Raw genomic sequence first — 20,620 nt, 5'->3', positions numbered from 1 at the left:
CAGTAATTGATATGATATGATATTTTATTTGTATCGCGCTCGTACACACGTGTTTCGGAGTGCAACTAGGCAAGGGAGGGGAACAGGGGAGAACACAACAGCGATCTTACTAGGCCCAGTGACATTGAGAACGTACAAGTGCATTTGGAAGGTGAAGACAAATATTCAAAATCAGCAAAACCTGGCTTTAGTGATTAAAATCGATGCAAAATGAATGCAAAATTCTTCATAACGATCCTGTGAATTAAAATTCCCTTCAAATGGCGTAGGCACTGATAATGAGTTAGGAAAATGTTTTAAGTAATTACTTCATGAGGTAATTACCATTACTGCATACAGTAATTCTTTAAATGCCCCTCATAACAAGAATTCCGCTGGGTTGCTTTTAACTCCAGCAGAGTTCTAGAAATACTGCATTTTATATTTCTGGAAATCCAGATGCATCGTTCCACTATTTTCAAACAATTATTACCACCCTCATTTTGAGGATGCAAATGGATGGTCTTCAGCAGCATCTCATGTGGATAGAGTGTAAAAAACATCTAAATGCACAAAAGGGTCACTTCTGAACGTTTTGTGCATTACATGGCAAATGTGAGAAGGTGAGCATCGCAGATGTCTGCTTGATAACCCCTTAACTGCTCTCTGTAGTACAGTAAAACAAATACCAACACATACATTGGGAGATACAAATTGGAATAAAATATTAGGTATTTGAATGCTTAACAGGGCAATCATTATAAATGTCGAATTCTTATAGATTACCTCATGAAATAATGTAACCATGCCCCATAATCAGAAGGGAGTCAACAATCAAAAGAATTTCAAAACAACAGACTGTTTTTATTGTTAACCCCACAGCCGGTAAGGTAGCTCAGTGGGTTAAGTGCTTGTTGCTATGATCTGTGTTTGATCTTCATGTCGAAGGTTCAAATCTCAACAAGGTCAACTCAGCCTTTCATCCTCCGGTATTAGGGGTCCACTAGAGCTCACTATTAATAAGTCACCAGTATTAGTCTAAGACAGACCATAAATCAGGCAAAACGTAACACTGTTTATTTCAGCTGGGCAAGCACAAATCAAACAGAACAGGTTGATGAGAGCTGAAAAACCGTCTCTCAACGGACAGTACTTTTATACTGTTAATACAATGTGTGTACAGTTGGAAACAGTTCCATTTAAAATTTCACATCTTTTCCGTTCTCGTGGAACTGACTGGTTAGAACACGTAATCCCTCTATATCTAGACGTACGTTAGTTGAACATGTTTGGAACAAAACAGACCTGCACTCTCCCGGATCATCTCCTCCCCATGTAGAGCCACATTGTTTCCCACTCCACCCTCAAACAGTTTGCAATTATAAATAACATATTTGTGCTAACCTCCAGATCTTCATTTGTCTGCCATTGTCCAGCCCCAGGAAGGAAGAAAGATGAGACACCCTGAACTAGTGGGAAGGGAGACATTTACAAGGCACCTGCTTGATGAGAAACTTCACAAATACTATTGTGGACACTCTTTGGGCGTGTTACTTTCCAGGGACACCAAAAACATACCATCTAATTGGCTGGAGTGCCTCTCCATCCTGGTTCCCATACCCTCAGGAGAAGGGGCGATTTGAAACTACCCTGGGTGTTATGCAAGAGCGCCCGGATCCCAGCTGCCATGGATAACCATGGGGCTGGCTTGCCGTCCTTGATTGTATCGCCTGATGCTGTTCCCAGTGACCACGGCCTGCTGGAGACAAGCATCCCGAGTTCACCTTCCCCCCTCCCTCAGCTGCTGCATGTTGGAAGTATGTTCAAAAGCTAACCTTCTGTGAGGGGCCCATCTACAATGCCCCCATGGAGAGCGCTTACCTGCGTATTCGCCTAGCTCGCTTTTACTCAGCAAGTTTCTGTATTCATAATATGTCATATACAGAATGTCCCCCTTGTTTCCCTCCATGCTGGGTCCCTGGGGCTGGCTACATCTTCCCGCAACCTCCGTGCTTCCACCCTTTGGGGTGTCCTAGCCCATCCCCTTATTCCTGCAATTGATAGGTGCACCCCTCTGTCTGCAGCTGAATCAGCACCTTTATTGCACTTCCCATGTTGACAAAATGAGTACCAGTTTCGATTGGGTAATATTAATGTATGTAAATATGTGCTAGGTAAAGTGCTTTGGATCAACAAGCTATATAAATATTACATTATTATTATAATGAGGGTATTATTGTGAGTGTACATGACTTCCAGTGAGTGTACTCTGCATTGGTGCTGTTGTCCATTTTAGCTCTGCCGTAGGGCACGCATGCCCAGGTCCTACATCTATCTCTGAGCTCCGGAGTTATAGTCAATACTTCTGCGAGTACATTTCATTGACCTATTATAGATGCTCCCTCAGCATTCAGATTTTTCTCTTTTATACATGCACTTTTAATGTTTCCCTACAACTTTCAACTCTCATATGTCCCACTTAGGGTTTCTACTGGGTCTATATATATAGTTTTGTTTTGTTTAGTTAAGGTTATCGTCATAGAATTTATTTTATGCATGTATACATGTGTATAGTGCACTTAATATATATAGTGAGCAGTTTTGTAGAGAAGCGGGTTGATGTGTATACCCTAGCACCCGCCCCTTCACTGCTGTCCAATTGGAACATCAGGAGAAGATCTCTATGTGAGACCCCATGTGTTGTCCCTATACCGCATCGAGTGTATGAGTGACAATATGCACTCAGGCAACTAAACCGAAAGTACCCTCATATTGAAAGAGTGGAAGTATGTTAGCACGCACTGTTGGACATCATAGATCACTGAGTGAAAGCTGATGAGGGCAGAGTAATGGCATGAAGAAGATATACAAGGACATACTGAAACAATACGAAAATACTTGAGGGTAACGATGTAACTAAAGTGACAAGAGAAACATGACGAAATTAAAAAGTAATCATATATACAAAGAAAATAAAGTAACTTGCTGACCAATAAGTGTAAATTCACATTAATGCAAGGTAGATGAGACATATAGAAGCTTGCTATAGATGAAAATATAACGTGGCGAGGACGGCCATAATCGAAAGATGGACGTTGGCTCGTGTTAAGACTGAATCCAGCTACCTCAGAGACAGACCAGGGATGCAGAGTCAGGAGACTTTGGAGAAATAGCTTTGTGTGAAATGTAAAGAGGAGTCTGTGTTGGCTTGGGATCAAAGGTGCTATTTTAAGGAATAATTGCAAGGCCAAAGGGGAGCCAGATGGATAAGCTATTTAGATAAGACATATTTTTCTTAGATTAAAGAAGAAGAAAACATTTGCAAGAGCCAAGTATTAGACAATTAACAGTGGATAAGGTCTATACAAGATGGAGTGATCACGTCTTTAGAGGCCAAGGGGAAAAGAACAACCGGTATAAGTAAATCAAATAGCAGTAAAGAGGAGGTCGGAATGGACAAATTTGCGGTCTGCTCACATGTGATTCAGAAGTCAATAACACAGGCAATTCATTGAGCTTTGGATGAAGATAGTGATGTGCTTACACTCCCTCAAATGTCCCAGAAAAGAGATTAGACGACAAGGTCAACTACAGATGGGAAACATTGGCTTATGGCCGGAATGATGAGAGATGATGGATTAATTGGGAAAGTGGGGATAAAGCTGACATGACTCGATCACCTGGGTTTTGTTTGGCTTAGGTGCCGTTAACGAGTCAAAAGTCCAAGGTTGGGTGAGAATGCCAACCAATCAGAGTGTCTATGGGGCAACATGCTATACAATGTTCCATAGGCCAATCCACTGCCATTTTCCCTGCTATAATCAGTATTATACCTAGTTAGAGGTAGTTCGAGGCGTGCCTTACAGATAAGGGGCAGCCAATGAAGTAATAACCCCTATGTATACAAAAAGTACATATGTTCCCTTCACCAATTCTTCTCTTCAATGGGTTTTACAGTTTGCCTCGTAGGACGACATCATAGATGACACATATTGGGGTGTATAGTCTCTGTATGATCAAGTTTGTGTGTGAGTTTGCGAGCATCAGTACATTGTTCACCAGTTATCCCTACTTTATTAAATTAAGAATAAAGTAGTATTTTGCCATACTTTCTGAGTCTATCTGGTTGTTTGGTTTGAGATCTTTATTGGTAATTCTGTCTAGCACAAGAGACGCTTCAAGTTGCTAGAGCACAGTTTAGCCCCTTAGCGCTCACCTAGCTAATCACTGATCATTTTTCATCAGAGATAACATGACGGGGTTAATAGACTAAACTGGAAAGGAATGGGTTTTCTAAGATGAGGATGATTCATGTGTTTCCCTAGTGCAGTACGAAGAGAACTGCATTAAGATTTGGTAAATCTTCATGAATGGTTGGGGCTTACTCTATGTTTTCAGAACATCTAGTTATCCCAATTTAGTGATTAAGGAACGTATATCTTTAGAATGGTCTATGTGTCTTCCCTGTCAGCCATTTTTGCTAAAATCCCTTTTGTGGGTCCAGCTTCAGTTATGCGGGTAAATAAGAAACGTAGCTTTCCCCACCCCATCTCCTTCTGGGCTCACCACTTCTCCTCCCCCAACCAACTTCATCCTCTCATAAAGTGGACACTCTATAACCCCTGGTCTCCCTCTGTGTCTGCTCACTTCGCCCCCGCCATCCCCCTCCCTCTGACTTGCCCTCACCCCCACCCTACCTGGTCCTTACCCTATTGGCCCTCTGCTGCTGCCACTCCTGCTTTCTGGTCTCTGGACCCTTGCAAGAATGTGCGCATTCTCTGTACCTGCAAGTCGCCATTCGGGAGCGGCAGACTGCCATGAATATTAGATTGGGAAAAGTGGGCAGTCACTTTGCGAATACAATTGAGTTCATCATTATATGGGTTGGGTTTTTATTCCTTTACAGGGTTTAGTGTTTATTAAACGTACTTTTATTTTTCAATTAGAGCCCCACCTTCTTGAGTTTGTTTCATTAGTGTGTTGAACTGTTCTTCACATTTAAATAATAGGTCTCCTTCAAACGTTCAGACGCATTGTGTTACGTTCAGAAGCATTGTGTTACGTTCAGAAGCATTGTGTTGGCTTTGGCAGACAACCAAATGAATAGTATATGGGATGCGTCTAATACAGTGGGGGTGTCATTAGAAATCCATTGGTATGAAGATGTAGCTAGGAATACAGGGAGATGTTGGTGCAACTAAAAACTGATAGTGTAGTTTGTATCTAAAACATTTAGAAATGTGCAATGAGCCTGTCAACGCTTTAGAATGGAGGTCTGTCAAAACTCTCCTGGGAACGTGGGACTTATGTAATGATTAATTTGTGAGTATGATATATGGCTGCCTGGTGGCTATTTAGTTGCTGTACCCGTCCCTTTACCAACAACCTCTGAAATTTAGTGAGTAGGAAGATAGCACAGAGGCAACGCATTTGTCTCGAAAAAAAAAAAAACAGCACAGAGCAACACAGTCTCATGCTTAGCGACTGGTCTCCAGTATTAAGCTTGTTATTAATTGTTGACACAAACTGTGCTGACAGAAAGGAAAGCTGCAGATAAGATTTCCAGTCACCCCTCAGAGGGTGCAGGCATAGGGAAGGATTGATTCGATAATGCGGCATATTGTTATTAATTAGTCACTCCTCCCACATCTCAAAGGAATTTAGGGGCAGCACAGTGGCCACACCACTCAGGCAAGTACCTGAGCCATTATGCAATATTCAGCCAGATGACACCCCGAGATCTCAGGGTGGGACCGGCTCCCTAATTCAATGTTTGTGCTCTTAAAAGTGTGTTAATTAAGGCGAGAGTGGTAAATAGAAGAAAGCCTCTGCAGAATAGTAAAAGCCAAACAACTCAAAGAAAACTGCTGCTATTTCACTAACAAAAAAACAGTATTGCCTGTTTACTTCAGGTTCCTATTCTTAACTCCAAGAACCATTTTAATCATAGCCTTGTAGAATCTGTCCAAATTTATTAAAAAACTAGATTACCAGTCTCCAGCTTGCAAAAATGTGGTCAGCGTGGGTGGGCAGGGTCTCGGGAAAAGTGGGCGGGGTCTCAGAGGGCGTCATTCTCCGGGATTTCTTTTAGCAAATGTCGGCAGGTATGAAAAGACATCAGTGAAACCACATACAACCTGCACGGTGCTGTATCGATAACGCTTCCTTGTACTTGTTACGCTTTACAATATTTACCAGCACTGTGAACACATACGAAATAAATACAGAATTCCCTACCAATTACCATTCTTGTGTTTTTTTTTCCTAAACAGCTAATTTTATTGTTTGGGAACTTCGGTGGCACTTTAGCACCACCTAGAAGTCAACACGATTGCATTAGACTACAGCCAGGGAGACATGGCATATGAAGGGCGACACAAAGCTTGTAGGTGTTGATAGAATATTTGCTCACCCATTGACTGCCCATGGCCATGCTTATATCTATGGTCATTCCCACCCAACTGCTGCTTTTCCCCCCCCTCAACACTTCCTCATTTGAACTCTTTGAGCTCGCTTTAATCAAGCTTTACCATGAAACTTTGCCCTTGAAGTGCCTGCCTGTGTTTTTGGAAGCAGTCTTCTCAGTTAATAAATTAATTTGAGTTGTAAATGTGCTACTTCTGTACTGAAATGTCTTAACCAGGTCTGATGTCAGCCACTCGATATATAAGCACTATGTGTGTCCTTTTCTGAAGTCCTGTTATAAACAAGCATTCACAAAGCCAACAATGTTGGCCTGTTTTTAAGTATTAAGCATTTACTAGACACCTCTATTAGATGCCCAGGTACTCGCTCCATTTTGCACTTGCTACCATCAAAGGCCAGGTCATACCATTACGACAGTGCATGGCCAATGCCTACAAAAAAAGAAAAAAAAAAACTGTTTGCATTGCCAATTCTTATTTTTGAAAGCTTTGCATTTTGTCTGCAAAAGGTTTTTGAAACTGTACATGCAGAGCGATTGTCCTTGATTAGGCCAAATGCAAAATATAACACCTGCTTGTCATTAGTCTTCAAAATATTACTGTTTCTCATCTGTGAGTTCCTCTGTCAATTAGGCCCCTTCATCTACAGCCTGCTCAGCTATCGCACTAGATCAACATGTTATCCCAAATTTGCTAAAAAGTTAGAAAACTACAACCATGTATTTGAAAAACATTCAATTTGATTTATTCTCAATTCTTCTCACCAATTTTAAGTTATGCAATGTGACCACGATCTCAAAAGTACCTTCAAGAAATGCGGTAGTGTAGCCCATCAAAGGACTTAACCTCAGCAGGAGGCTGTAGATGGCTGTAAGTTACAGTGCAACAAAATACAAGGGACGACTAGAAATAACACAAATGTTAAAGGGAAAACAATTATTAAACAAATGGTAATACTAAAATCTAAATTTGACTACATTTAGCAAATATATCTTAAAAAGGTATAATGGTCGATTGCCCTGACAGTCAGTATTTAAACAACCCTCACATGATAACATTCACAGCCTGATCCATAGAATTATTTGCATGAAAAACGCAGATTTGCACGCCTTTCTGCCCGAAAATACCTGTTTGAAGTATAGGGATTTTCGGGCAGGAAGGCACACAAATCTGCGTTTTTTACTCAAATAATTCCATGAATCATGCTATTGATCTTTTACTCTTTGACTGAAGTAAGAGGTCTTGCCCCAGTGGAAGTTCCAATTCTAAATCAATGCATCAAGGATGTGTATGTCAAACACTTGCCACTGAAAATGTAGTGCTGAGGCTGAGGCATATATGTCCTTCGCAATGAAGCAGCCATTGGACGATTAGTGTCTATGTGCAAACTGTCTTAAATGGTTCAGTGCTAATCTGCTTAGTGGATATCAGGGACATCATTTTAATGTGAGAACAGACATCAAGGGGAAGTGGCTGAGTAGAGGTTTGGTTCTGGACCACAGTTATTCTGTGCCTGTTGGGCCCACAGACCCAAGCTATCCCTCACTGATGAGGCCCAATATGGCCGAAACATGTTTGGCGATGCTTGTGGTCTCATGCAGAAGGGATGTGACCTAGCAGTTTTGCTTGATTGACCGATATCCATTGCTTAATATGAAGGTGTGGCTAGTGGTTCCAGCTCATGACAGTCCATATCAAGAATAGAATCTCATTTTCTATGGCTACACAGGACAGATGATTCCTGAGTAGGGATATTGTCCTGCACAGAAAAGGCAATTCTCAAGCTAACAATAAGACATCATCTCACCCCCAAATTGTCTTGACTGCACTGGATAACAGTGTCCAAACAGTTACAAACAGTTACAAATGAAGTGTAAAGGAGTTTACCGAGATCAATTACACCCGGCAGGAGCAGCCTGGCCTGGTTTCAAAAGTTCAAGCTAAGAGGTTAAATGATGGTAGTGTAAGGATGTTAAGCCTATGAAGTAGGGCAGCAGATTAAACACTTAACATTGACCATCAGAATGATGTTTTGGGGATAGGTATGTCACTAATTATGCCATGCCATATAGAACAAGGGAGGGGTCATTATCACAGGCTGATATCCCACCCCAAAGTTATGGTCTGCGGTGAAATTGAGGGTCATACATTGCGAAGGGTAATTATCCCAAGACCCTTCCCGATGACTATTAGATAAATTGCACACAGAGTCGTGTAACTGAAAAGGAACATGTTTTTAGTGTACGGAACAATGAGCCCATACATGTAACCACTGATGTTAATTTAATGAACATGTTGGTAGTAACAAATCACTGTACACATTTTCTGTTTCATTTGGCTTTGTTAGTTAGGGGTATGTAACTGCTCATTCTCCTCTCTTCCTTTACAGAAGAAGTGGAGTCCGGATGGAATCGAAGGAGATCCCTGGCAGGAGACGAGGGAGACGAGGGTCATTGTGAGGCCACGTGACTGCTGCGGTTGCCGGTGTCAAGGTGCTGATGTGCACTGGATGCTCTGGACGGAGCTCCAGCTTCCAGCCACAGCTCCCTGAGCATCAGTAGCTTACTCCACGCTGGCCCAGATAAGCACAAACTGATGGCTCTACAGCGTCGAAAGCGGTGAGGAGCGGCCATAGGAGATGAGGCTGTGGTAAGGTGGCAGTTGGTGGAGTCTGATGCTAGACCATGCTTGTGCACCAGTAAAGCCTACTAAACACCCCGGCTGAGCCATGAGCCTCATTTACCCAATCAATTGCACAGATGATACCTATTTTTGCATTCCAGACTTTGCCCGTTGTTAGTGTTATAGCATGTTCTATTTATGTTTCACGTTTGGCCAATGATTACTGGCCCATCATTGCCACAACTTTAAATAAATTGAGTGCCAGCCCTACATTTACGCTCTCAAAACTCCGTACAAAAGCTCCAAATATCAGTCCTTAAATGGCAAAGGGGTGACACGAGAAAGTGCAATCGGGGAGTCCCCGGTTTTACTAAGCCTGCACCAAAGCCCAGCAAAGATGAGACAAAAGAAGCAGTGCTGCATCACCGACTTCTGGATGACATTAGCTGCTAGGGGAACCGAAGCAGAGGCGGTCATGCGCAGTGTGCAGACACACATCCAACAAATGGCCTAGCACAGTTGGCAGTCAATGAAACGAAACCCTCCAGAACTCTCAATCCGGCCAGAGAGGAGAGACACGCTAGGTCCACAAGTGGAATGTAGGAATCGAATGGGGAACATCTGTGACAAGCAATGAAAGCGACAAAACTTCCACATGCACTACATGTGTAACATAAGTAGTACATACGGGTGAGATCATGGCAATGGCATCTATCAAAGATAGATATATAATAAACAATTAATTAGACATAGATTTAACGACCTCCACAGCCTTGTCTCCGTGTCTTAGCTATCAGGCTATTTGGGATACCAAACGCCCAAGAAAGGGGCCATGAGTTACCCTCACCCTCGAACATTATTCAAGCTCTCAGCCCTGCAAGAAAACTAAAGTTCGGGCCTATACATACACCACAGGGCGAACCAATGGCTGATGCAATGGGTAAACGTGGGAAACATGGGAGTCCCTGCAGTTTGGGAACACAGAAAATAACAGCTGCACCGGAAGAACCTAAAAGTGAAGAAATCAGAAAGCAGAAAGCTTGGCCTGAACTCTAATCCTTTCAAAGAGTTGATATCCAAGATTGAAGCAAGGATGACACATCTGCACAACTATATAAATCAAGTTAAAGCAAAGGCAGAACCCAGGGACTAAGGCTGCATGGAGAAGAGGGGTCACTTGGTGCCCTGCACATCACCTCAGTCTCACCCCCTAGCTACGAACGGTTTCAGGACCAAGCAAGCTGGCCCTCCAGTGGGATTTGACAGGGACATAGGGACAGAAAAGGGGATTACCTTCCGGGGCTCAAGATTAACCCGGCACGCCCAGAGCGAGTGTGGTAGAAATTATGAGTACTCCCCTGTACCCTCTAATGGTAAGAGCAAACGATCAAAAATACATCAGTCAAAAATTAACCTGTCCTCACCAAATGTAATTCGTCCAAATGAATCAAGCAGCGTTAGGAGAGCTGCTGTGGTACGGAGTCTCAAGTCAGTGTTTGAAACCTGGGTAAAGGGTATTCCAGTATGCCGTTCTAGACATTAGTGGAAGGGGTTAGAGATCATGGTAACAGACGGAGAAAAACTGTCATTGCCTTCTAAGATGGGCTAACAAACAAAAACATCAATGAATTGAGGAGACCTGACACTGACGTACCTCGGAATTAATGTGTCGCAGTGCCAAACCATCAGCCTATTAAAATTATGAATGAACGAAGGAGCAGCGAAGATAGAGGGCCACATAAGGCAAGTACGTCGGTAAGTACCTACGCTGGCCCAACCATTGAAGAAGGAAGGACTTCTGCAGCACAGAGCCATCTACTAGCGAGCAATACAACTAACTTTCAATCTTGGTCTACAAGCCACCTGCCAGAAGGCCTCACAGTGGGCTTGGCTCTGCTAGAATGATCAAGCTCAATCGACCCACGGGAGAAAGAAACATTAGGCTTTGACATTGACTCTGATGGGCAATCATCACCTGTACAAGAAGCACTAGATGAGGTGAGACTATGCAGATCCCCAGATAACAGTGGCTTATTAATCAAAAACGACACGGCGGTAGAAGGTACCAAGATAATAGAGCTACCCAGGGACAGCAGGAATGTACTCCTCCTGAACACTCCAGAACCTTCCAACCCTGAAAACAGAATTGGCCTTATAAATAAAGTATGCAGATGGCTACACGTCAAACTGGCGGAAGGTACTGTCCTAAAAGTAGTAAAAAGGCTGCGGGTGAACGCTTTCGACTCTACACAATACGCAATCCTTGCGAGCTGTGTAAAAACCATCCTGATTTTACTCATCAGAAAAAACAGACGTTTGGTCAACCATTTCTGCAGCATCCAGATGATATTATCTAATAAGGCCCCTGATCTTGCTGTAAAACAGACTGAAAGGGCTCAGGATATGAACAACTAGGCAGGTGAAGAAAAGGTCACCTTTCTCAGGCATGGACAGCCCCTTACAGACTAAAAGGCACAACATGTTATTCAATAGGTCATTAGGAAACCAGGAGCCAAATACAGAGCGTCCAACTCTTGAAAATGCCAGCTAAGGCCTAAATAAGAACGTTTTATCACAGGCGGTCGACCAATCCCCACCCAACCTGCAAACAGTCCAAAAGAGTTGACTGGAGCGAGCGTGTGGGGTTACCCATTAGAAGCCAGAAGATCACAGCTGAAGAGAGCAAAAACTTTGGGTTGGACGTTAACCTAATTTCTTGGAATGTCGCTGGTATCCACAGACACTGGGTGACCCTTACTTCTTTTCCTTTACTTTAGCTTGTAATATAATCGTACCTCAGGAAACTTGGATGCTGAAACTGTGGAATCTAGGTGTCTATCTTAACTTCTACAAGAAGACTGAAAAGGGAACTCGGGGAAGGAATAAGGGGGCCCTACAGATCTCTTGTAGGACAGGTGCAAGCAGACACACTGTCGAACTTCAAGTTAACACCAAACACGCAATGGCAGTAGATGCTGCTCTTTTAAATGGTAAAAACCTCAGAGTCGTAAACCTATATGCCAATTTCAAAACAATTAACGATTTTTCTGCTTTGTTGGTCACATTAGGGGATGAGGCCATCTCAGCTACGAATGGCAACCTGGACTTTATTGAGAGTGGCGAACGGAATCCAAACACGGAGGCATGGGATCGGGCGTGTGACATACCCAGGAGTCATTAAATGCACTTGGAATCCATGATCCTTAGGCACACTGTAGATAAGATCCACCCAAGAGGTTGTAAGCTGATAAACATTTGTAGAGGCTCTGATCTTGTGCCAGCCCAAAGCACTTCAGCTTCAATGTCCACCAGGCAGCTGTCCTACGAAGCAAGGGGGTCAAGCACAGTCATAGATTAAGTTTTTCTCTCTGTGGAAAGACGTCCAATAAACGAGAACTTTGATATGTTTGCCAGAATGGAAAGCGACCACAATGCTTTGCGTCCAGCTGAGCTCTTAGAGGAAACTCCAAGAGTGGAAATCCCAAATGATGCTAGGCTGTCCATCGAATTGACTAACAAAGAAAGGGCTAGTTGGGGACCAAGACTCCCAGAAAATACTTGATCAGGCATCTACACATGGGGATCTTCAGGCACTGCTTGAATCATGTAACCCGTTCCCAGAACCCAGCCAAACGTATGGGCAAGGGGTGAGAGAAATGTGCCAACAAATTGTGTCCTCTCTCTTTCCTCTTGTAACAAAAGGAAAACAAGCCATTAAACCATCACTTGTGTCAAACGCTAACACTTGGTTTGACAACAAAAACGCAGTTCTAAAAAGTTCCTTCAATTATCTATCTGCGAGATAAGAAGGTGGTGGTGAAAATGTTACCATGCTTAGGAAAAACTATAACACGGTGCTTATAAAGAGAAAATAAGGAATTCTGGAACAGGAACTGGGAGAATGTAACAAAATAAGCAAACGACAACGATTGCAAAGTGTTCTGGAGGGATGCAGCAAAGGGGTTCTGGCATTGTAAGACCTGTTTTCATGTAAACATATCTGAGGATGATTGGCTCTCCCACTTTTCACAGATTTTGGTTGAAATTCCAGCTGACACCCCAACTACCTCACAAACGCAGTTAGCCAGTAAGATAGCTCAATGACTCCTTGACAATGCGGGGGATTAGACCGAGAGATGCATCATTTATACCATCAAGGTCCTCAACGGAGTAAGAATGCCAAAGGGAGACAATAGAGACACAATGAAATAACTTTTTTCTCAGAAGACAACATACGTAAAGCCATTAATCATCTAGTCAGTAGTAAGGCAGCTGGGCCTAACATGATGCCAGGCAAAGTCTTTAAGTATGCATTTGAGTGTTGAGTGAAGTTACTTAAAGCAGTTTCCCTCCTTTTTTTGTGAGAATTGTGGTTTATGCCACACCATAGTCTAATTCTATAATCACACCTATCTACAAAAAAGGAACAACCCATGAGGTGCGTTCATATAGACCAATCAGTCTCATGGACATTGACTGCAAAATTGTTTGCCACATAATCCTGTCAGAATTAAACAGATGAATAGAAGCACATTTCATCCTGGATTGTGCTCAGGGTGGTTATAGCCTGGGACTCTCCACTTTGGACCAGGTTTTGTCTTTTGCCATCTGTCCCCTAAATATGCCTTTCTGGACTTCTCATCAGCCATCGATATGGTGGTTAGATAAAGGCTACGGGTTAAACTTGCACAATGGCAAGTAATACTTCACTGCTCAACATCCTCAGGTCTCTTTATTTTAATCTGTCCAGATTAGGTTTGGTCCGCAAGGCCACTTTACCAAAAAAGTGCCAACAGCCAGAGCAGTAAAATAGGGCTGCTTGCTTGCACAGGTCTTACTTGTCTATACATTAATGACATGTCCATGTGCGTGGAGGAGGCCTCTAAAGATATTTCTGCCATTAATGGAAAGCTTGTACCAATGTTATTAAACATGGACGACTCAGTACCTTTTGTAAGAACCCGAGAACCCCCAGAAACCAACTTCAAACAGTAGCTACCTATTGTAATAACAGTCATCTAATCCTAAAAAAAATCAAAAACAAAAGTGATGATCCTTAATAAGCATCAGAATAGGCAAGAAAATGCACTTTCATGATGGAGGGTAAAAACATAAAGGTAGTGAGATGCTTTATATACCTGGGAGTTGTCATAATGCCAAATATCTCCTGGAAAGAACACGTTGAACATACGAGAAAAGAGGCAACAGCAAGGAGAGCGATAATTAGTTTTGCTCGTAAGCATAATGGTAAGTTTGGGCCAGAACTGGGAAAAGTCCACCAAGTGAAGTTCGGAGGCACAATAGCATATGGAGCCGAGATCTGGGGATTGGATAAGAAAGTCACCAGCGTTGGTATAAGTGAGCTCGATTTCTGGAAACAGTTATTATATATCCACAGAGGCTTCCCGAACGCTGCCCTGCTTTCTGGTGTGAGTTTTCACAGTCAACAAAGGATGGTGATGGAATCACCAGCCAGATAGGCGATAAAAAGAGTGACATCCAAGCACAATGAGCTAGTGGACTTGGTGTGGCGGGAGCTTTTTGCCCAAGATTTTGTGTCCAACTACAATAACCAGTTGGAAAAAGAACTTGCATATTTCAGTCTAGGACATTTACTGCCCTACTGACACATATAGGTTGATGAAAAACAGGTTAGAACAAGAGTATTGATGAAGAGGGCCTAGTATGTCTGGCTCATTTAGGTTGGGTGGACATCTTTTAACTGGGGGGAGGGCATTAACCTTACCTTTCGACCATACTAAAACCCACAAGTCAGACACCTTTATGCACCGGCCAGAACAGACACTCTCCCGTTGGTGAAAAACCTGAAGAAATGGAACAGCTCTTCCAGTGCAAATGGTAAAATGTGTGAGGTAGAGGATGAACATTTGCAACACTTCCTTCTTACATACCAAAGCATGGGCTCTGTCTAAACAATGACAAAACCAAGCTCCTACTCATCGGCTTCAACCAGCGCCTCAACAAACTCAACCCAAAATACAATTCATTCAACATCGATTGAAACCTGGTGTCTACCTCGACTCCACCCTGACACTATCAAGACAGGTTAACGCCACTGCCTCCACCTCGGCCTACACTACTAAACTAATGAAGGCGTTTAGACCCTTTCTATCCACTCAAAGTTGTATCATATTAGCAAGAGATCTGATACTTTCCAAACTTGATTACTGCAACTCCCTATATCTAGGCACTAGCAAACAAAACATCCACAAACTCCAAACTGTAGAAAATAACGCCCTTAGGGCAGCCCTCAACATCCCACGCACTGACCACATATCCCATGCAATACAGACTGCCAACTGGCTCCCAATAAAAGACATAATCACCTTCAGAACCCTCATGATCACTCACACATGCCTCAACAACACTGCTCCAAAGTACCATGTTGACAATTTCTGCACCAGGACATCCTCCAACCCACCAGAGTCAACTACGCATACTGCCTTAACTTCCTGAAATACAGACTCCAGAAATCAGGTGGCACCAGTTTCCCAGTCCTAGCGGCAAAAAACATGGAACTCTATTCCTCCATCACTGGGAGATGAACACTCTTTCCTCGCCTTCCGTTTCAAAGTCAAAGCATGGCTCCTCTCCTCAATCCCTCTCACATAACTAACAATCATTCCCTCAACCTTCAACCTGTAAATAGCTGTATATTGTGTAAATCTTATCCTCACTGCTCCTACTATTTAATATTGTAAATTACTTTATCACTGTAGCTAATTCTTGTTTGTAACCAGTGCCACTAAACATGCCTGTAAATTCCTGTATTTTCTGTAACTGTACATGTATGTAACCTCTCCACAAGACCAAGTGCCTAGCTACCTCAGGGTTCAGCGTGCTATGTAAGCAAATAAAACAAACAAATACCAAGCGTATGACCCCCTTAGGGTCAAGATGCATTAAGTCCCACCTACTGAAGGAAAGTCTCTCAGAGAATGGGACCCTAGCTATGGCCCTACTCCTGGGGAAGTTTGAAGGCAATATCAACAGGTCGGTGACAGGCTTTATCTACAGGGCTTGGCATCAGAGGTCAGCTTGGAGTCCAACGAGCATAGGCTTCTAGGTTGAACCAAGGGGATGCGAGTAAAGGTTGTTTCTGTGTAGTAGTAATAACCACCTCTCCCCTGGGATATACCCATGTACCTTTTATGAGCCACCTCTTCTAGTTGGTGTGTAGGGGGTCAAAGGTGTAGCATGATCTCAGAGATACATTCCTGCACTAATTTTTAAATGAGATAGGGTATTTCACTATAAAGTATGGTGTTTAACTTAACTATGGGGGTTTCCAATGACTTTTGCTGTTCTTTCTAGTTATATGACATGAGTTTTATATATGTTGTATTATTTTAAATTGCTTCAACATGTTTATCCCTGTACTGTATATAAATGGAATGTGCTTAATTATTGTATCCCTGCTGTCACAAAAGGCTAAATCAGACGAAAGTGTGAATACAATCTAATGGAATCTCTGCCTCTCTCTACACACCTGGAGACTGCTGCTGTTACAGTGCAGCTTTTAAGGCTGCTGCTCAAGTCAGAATGTTTGGAATGAGGTCTATACCAATAAGTAATCTGACGGGGGTCTGTTAATTGAATCCGTGTTCTAATCTGCATTTCACCTCAGCTTTAATACATTTCATAATTTGTTGTCATTCGACTTTCACACAGATCCCTAACCTATCTGCGCTATTCAAATTGTACCCAAGACCCCTTATGTCTCTAATTCAAACGTTTGGTTTAACATTTCATTTATACCTGAAGGATATTGATATTTCTTTATGGACCTATTGGGTATATACTTGATTTACATTAAAAAACAAGCATTGGCAATGTCAACAGTTCAGCCTTTTGAGTGGGTGGGTGCACGTTAGGCTAGGCCCCATCCGAGGCAGGCTTTAAAATAAAAATGAAATGTCTGAAGGGTTGCACAGAGCAATGGTAGAGGTTAGTATTATTCAATCAAAATCTTCCTGCCTGACATCTCCTTTCTGTTTTTGGTCAAGGAGCTGATGGAACTGTGTTGCACAATGTTTCTGTTTCGTGATGTAAGTGAGGCATACAATAAAAACGTCAGTACAAGTATGCACATTAAACAGCAAAGTCTGAGGTAGACCGCTAATTTATGGGCCTAAATATATCTAAAATGTACAGGAAAGGCAGCCTGCCGAAAAAAATGAATGCTGATCGGATGGCCACTTGCTGCAGTGTGTACCCTTGGAAGCTGAATGTCGTTTCTCTGAGTATTTAAATCATATCAAGATAAAATAACAAAAATACAAAACAAGTGCATTCCTGGGTTGTACATTAGTGGAAACGTCCAAAATGACATTTTGAAATCAATCTCCTTGTGCCAGCTGAGAGAGAACAAAACACCCATCCCTGCCAATGATGACATGATAACAGAATTAATGTTTCAAACTGCTGTCCCCAGCTTTCTAAATTTGGGACACATTAGTGGCAAATATTCTTGCTGTTAATTTATATGCATTGCCCACAAGACTTTCTGGGGCCTGGGTCCAAAGTACCTTCAGCTATCCCTCCGCAAATACCTCCCCTCTCAAGCTCTTTGCTCCTCTACCTCCAACTCCCTCAGGGTCAGTCGTTTTTCAAATAAACGAGCTGTGGGTAGATCTCTGTCTTCGGCTGGGACCTCCCTGTGGAATAGCCTCCTTGCCACTCTAAAACTTGAGGAGAAACCATCTCCGGTTCCGGAAGCACCTCAAGACTTCCTCTGTTCTTCTGCCTTCGCTCCCCCTCCACCCTGCAGATCTGTTCTCTCTTGGTACTGTGCACATAGCCACCCTCTGTCCTCCAGGCCCAGGTACCTGCTCACACTGCCACCCTCCCGCATTGCCTCCGGGCCACCCCTTGCACTTGGATCTGTATCTGTACCCATACAGCCCCCCCCTTTTTCTTCCTGCACTTACCAGACCTACCATGTCTGCTGCCTTAAACCTAGCACTTGCAAATTGCTGGCTGCACTACCAGTGCTTGTTGCCTTTATCATTTATTTATTATTTATCTGTTTCTCCTTCTTCTTCTTAATTATCGGAGGCGTGGGCGGACCCACGCAGGCGCTTCCCCATCCTATAGGATGATGTGCACCGTACCCACTAATTATTATTTGGCTCCATTTAAGCTCACAACTCCTCCCACCTCCCCGTCTGCCTCACAAAATCCAACATCACACTACTCCTCCTCCTGCCTCTCTCCCCATCACCTCCCAGTATAGTCCTCCCACTCAGCTCAGCCACACCCAACGCAGTCAACCGAACCCTCATCAATTCTCTCTCTGCAACATGTCTTTCACACCTAATCAAAAAATGTCCCACCGTTTCAGGCACCTCACACACCGCACAGTCCCTTGACTCACGCTTCCCTATTCGAAATAGACAGTCATTCAGCCCCACATGACCTATCCTCAACCGATTCAGCATCACCTCCTCCCCCCTCCTCCATTCTGAACTCCCTGCATCCACCTTCACCGACACTTTCCCACGAACACCGAACATCCACCTGCCCTTCACCCCATTCACCCACCTCTCCTGCCACTCATCCAGGACCCGTCTCACCATCACAGCCTTCACCTCATTCACACTCAAAGGCAACCTCTCATCAAACGCTCCCCTCCTCATACCCTCACCCACCGCCAGATCTACCAACTCATTTCCCAAAATGCCACTGTGACTAGGAACCCACGCCAACTCCAAATCCATACCCCCGCGCACACACCGATCAATCTTCATCCTAATGTCCAAAATCACATCCTTCCTATCACCATCCCCTGCCACAATCGCCTGTAACCCACTCAATGAATCTGAGAACACCACCACTTTCTCATACCCCAACTCACACACCCTATCAATCACCAATGCAATCGCCACCAACTCAGCCATACAAATAGACACATCATTCGCACTTTCCACTTCTCCCTCCTTCCATGCACTTTTCCCCTCCTCCTCTCCCATGCACTTGCGCGTTCTCAATGTCACTTGGCCTAGTAAGATTGTTGTTTTGTTCTCCCCTGTTCCCCTCCCTTGCCTTGTCGCGCTCTGAAACACTTGTGTACGAGCGCGATAGAAATAAAATATCAATATTAATATGTGGCCTTTTGGAGGTTGCCAGATTTCACACTCCCAACCGTTACTTTTTGATATGCTGATCTTGACACACCGTGCCCTTTGCTTACACACCTCTCTATCCATTTCACCACTCCAGCCCCCCCACCCCCATCACAAAGTGGCGCATTGTCTGCCGAAAAGAGACCCACAATCTGACGACGTAACACCTGGTGCAGCTGCTTGGGCTGATACCGCAAGATGCACGTGCACTAGTGGGGCATAGCTCTAGGATGGTGCATATTACAATGCACAGAGGTGGAGACAGGACGCACGCTGTTCATATTTGATTTTCAGAACGACTCGTGCACATGGGAATAGCGAGCAAACCCGTGTAGGTAAGATGGCTCTGTGGATTTAGTATGTGTTGCTGACAGGAGGACCTTAAAGAAAGATGAGACAGGTAATGCTTGAAGTGCTATGAAGCAACCAAATTGCGGTAGAAGGGGCTATATCACAGAAGTTAGTGGCAATAAATTGCTTCTGCCCACTTGGTAATGGACATTTTCTTTGGTGGGCGCCCTCCTCTACAGTTTCCTTAAGCCTCAATGCATCAGGATGCACTCAGAGGCGTTGCTATGGGGCGGCTGAGGGGGCTGTAGCCCCGGGTCTTTTGTTTGCAGTCCGGGATAGAAGTTCAGCAGCTACAACCAAAAGGCTAGCTAGCTCCGGGACCCAACAGTCCCTACATTAGTATAGCCCTGGATCTTTTCCAGACCTAGAAAAACACATGGATGCACTGTTAGGTGGAACATAATACGCAGTACTACCCTGCCGCTGTCTGCACCATGTGAGTCGGGTCCTGCTACTGTCTGGGAAAGCGGCGGTCCTAAGCTGTGCAGTGCACGTTGAGCACTCACAGTTAACCCCTTCTGTAGAACAGCGGGCTGAAATCCCACCAAAACACTATCGCCAGAGGGGCTTTTGACAGGGATATAGGTAGTATCCAGTCCGCACTGCTCTAACACACCTCCTCTACTGTGGCTCCTCAACCAGCTCCTTGCAGCACCACAAATAATACATGATGGAGAAACTAGGCTCCTGCAACTTAGATCCACACAGAGAGCCAGTCTACAGCCCACAGGACACCCCCGTCTTCTCCAAGACAATTAGGACTTCCACTTACAGCTCTGGATACGGGATGCATGCTTTATCCATATGCAATCAGCTTCACCAAGAAAGACTAGGAGGCTGCCAGCCAGCCACCCTCACAAGCAAAAGCAACCTCAAACTTTCATGGCCCTTGGGCGGGTGAAAACACACGATTTTGTATTTGGCGGGTGAAAGCCCATTGATTCATATGGGCGTGTATGGAACTTGGCGGGTGAGAGAGCTGCCTAAGTGGCGGGTGACACCCGCCAAAAGCGTGTGAGTTGAGAGGTAAGGCGTGGGCTCCATTCCCCAGGTTCCCTGCTTCCCTGCACCCACTCACAATCTGCAGATAGCTGTGGC

The sequence above is a fragment of the Ambystoma mexicanum genome, chromosome 11, assembly GCF_040938575.1.
Source record: "Ambystoma mexicanum isolate Mex_15411 chromosome 11, UKY_AmexF1_1, whole genome shotgun sequence".
Classification (NCBI taxonomy): Eukaryota; Metazoa; Chordata; class Amphibia; order Caudata; family Ambystomatidae; genus Ambystoma; species Ambystoma mexicanum.
The sequence above is the reverse complement of the archived record's forward strand: the minus strand, read 5'-3'. Positions refer to the sequence as shown.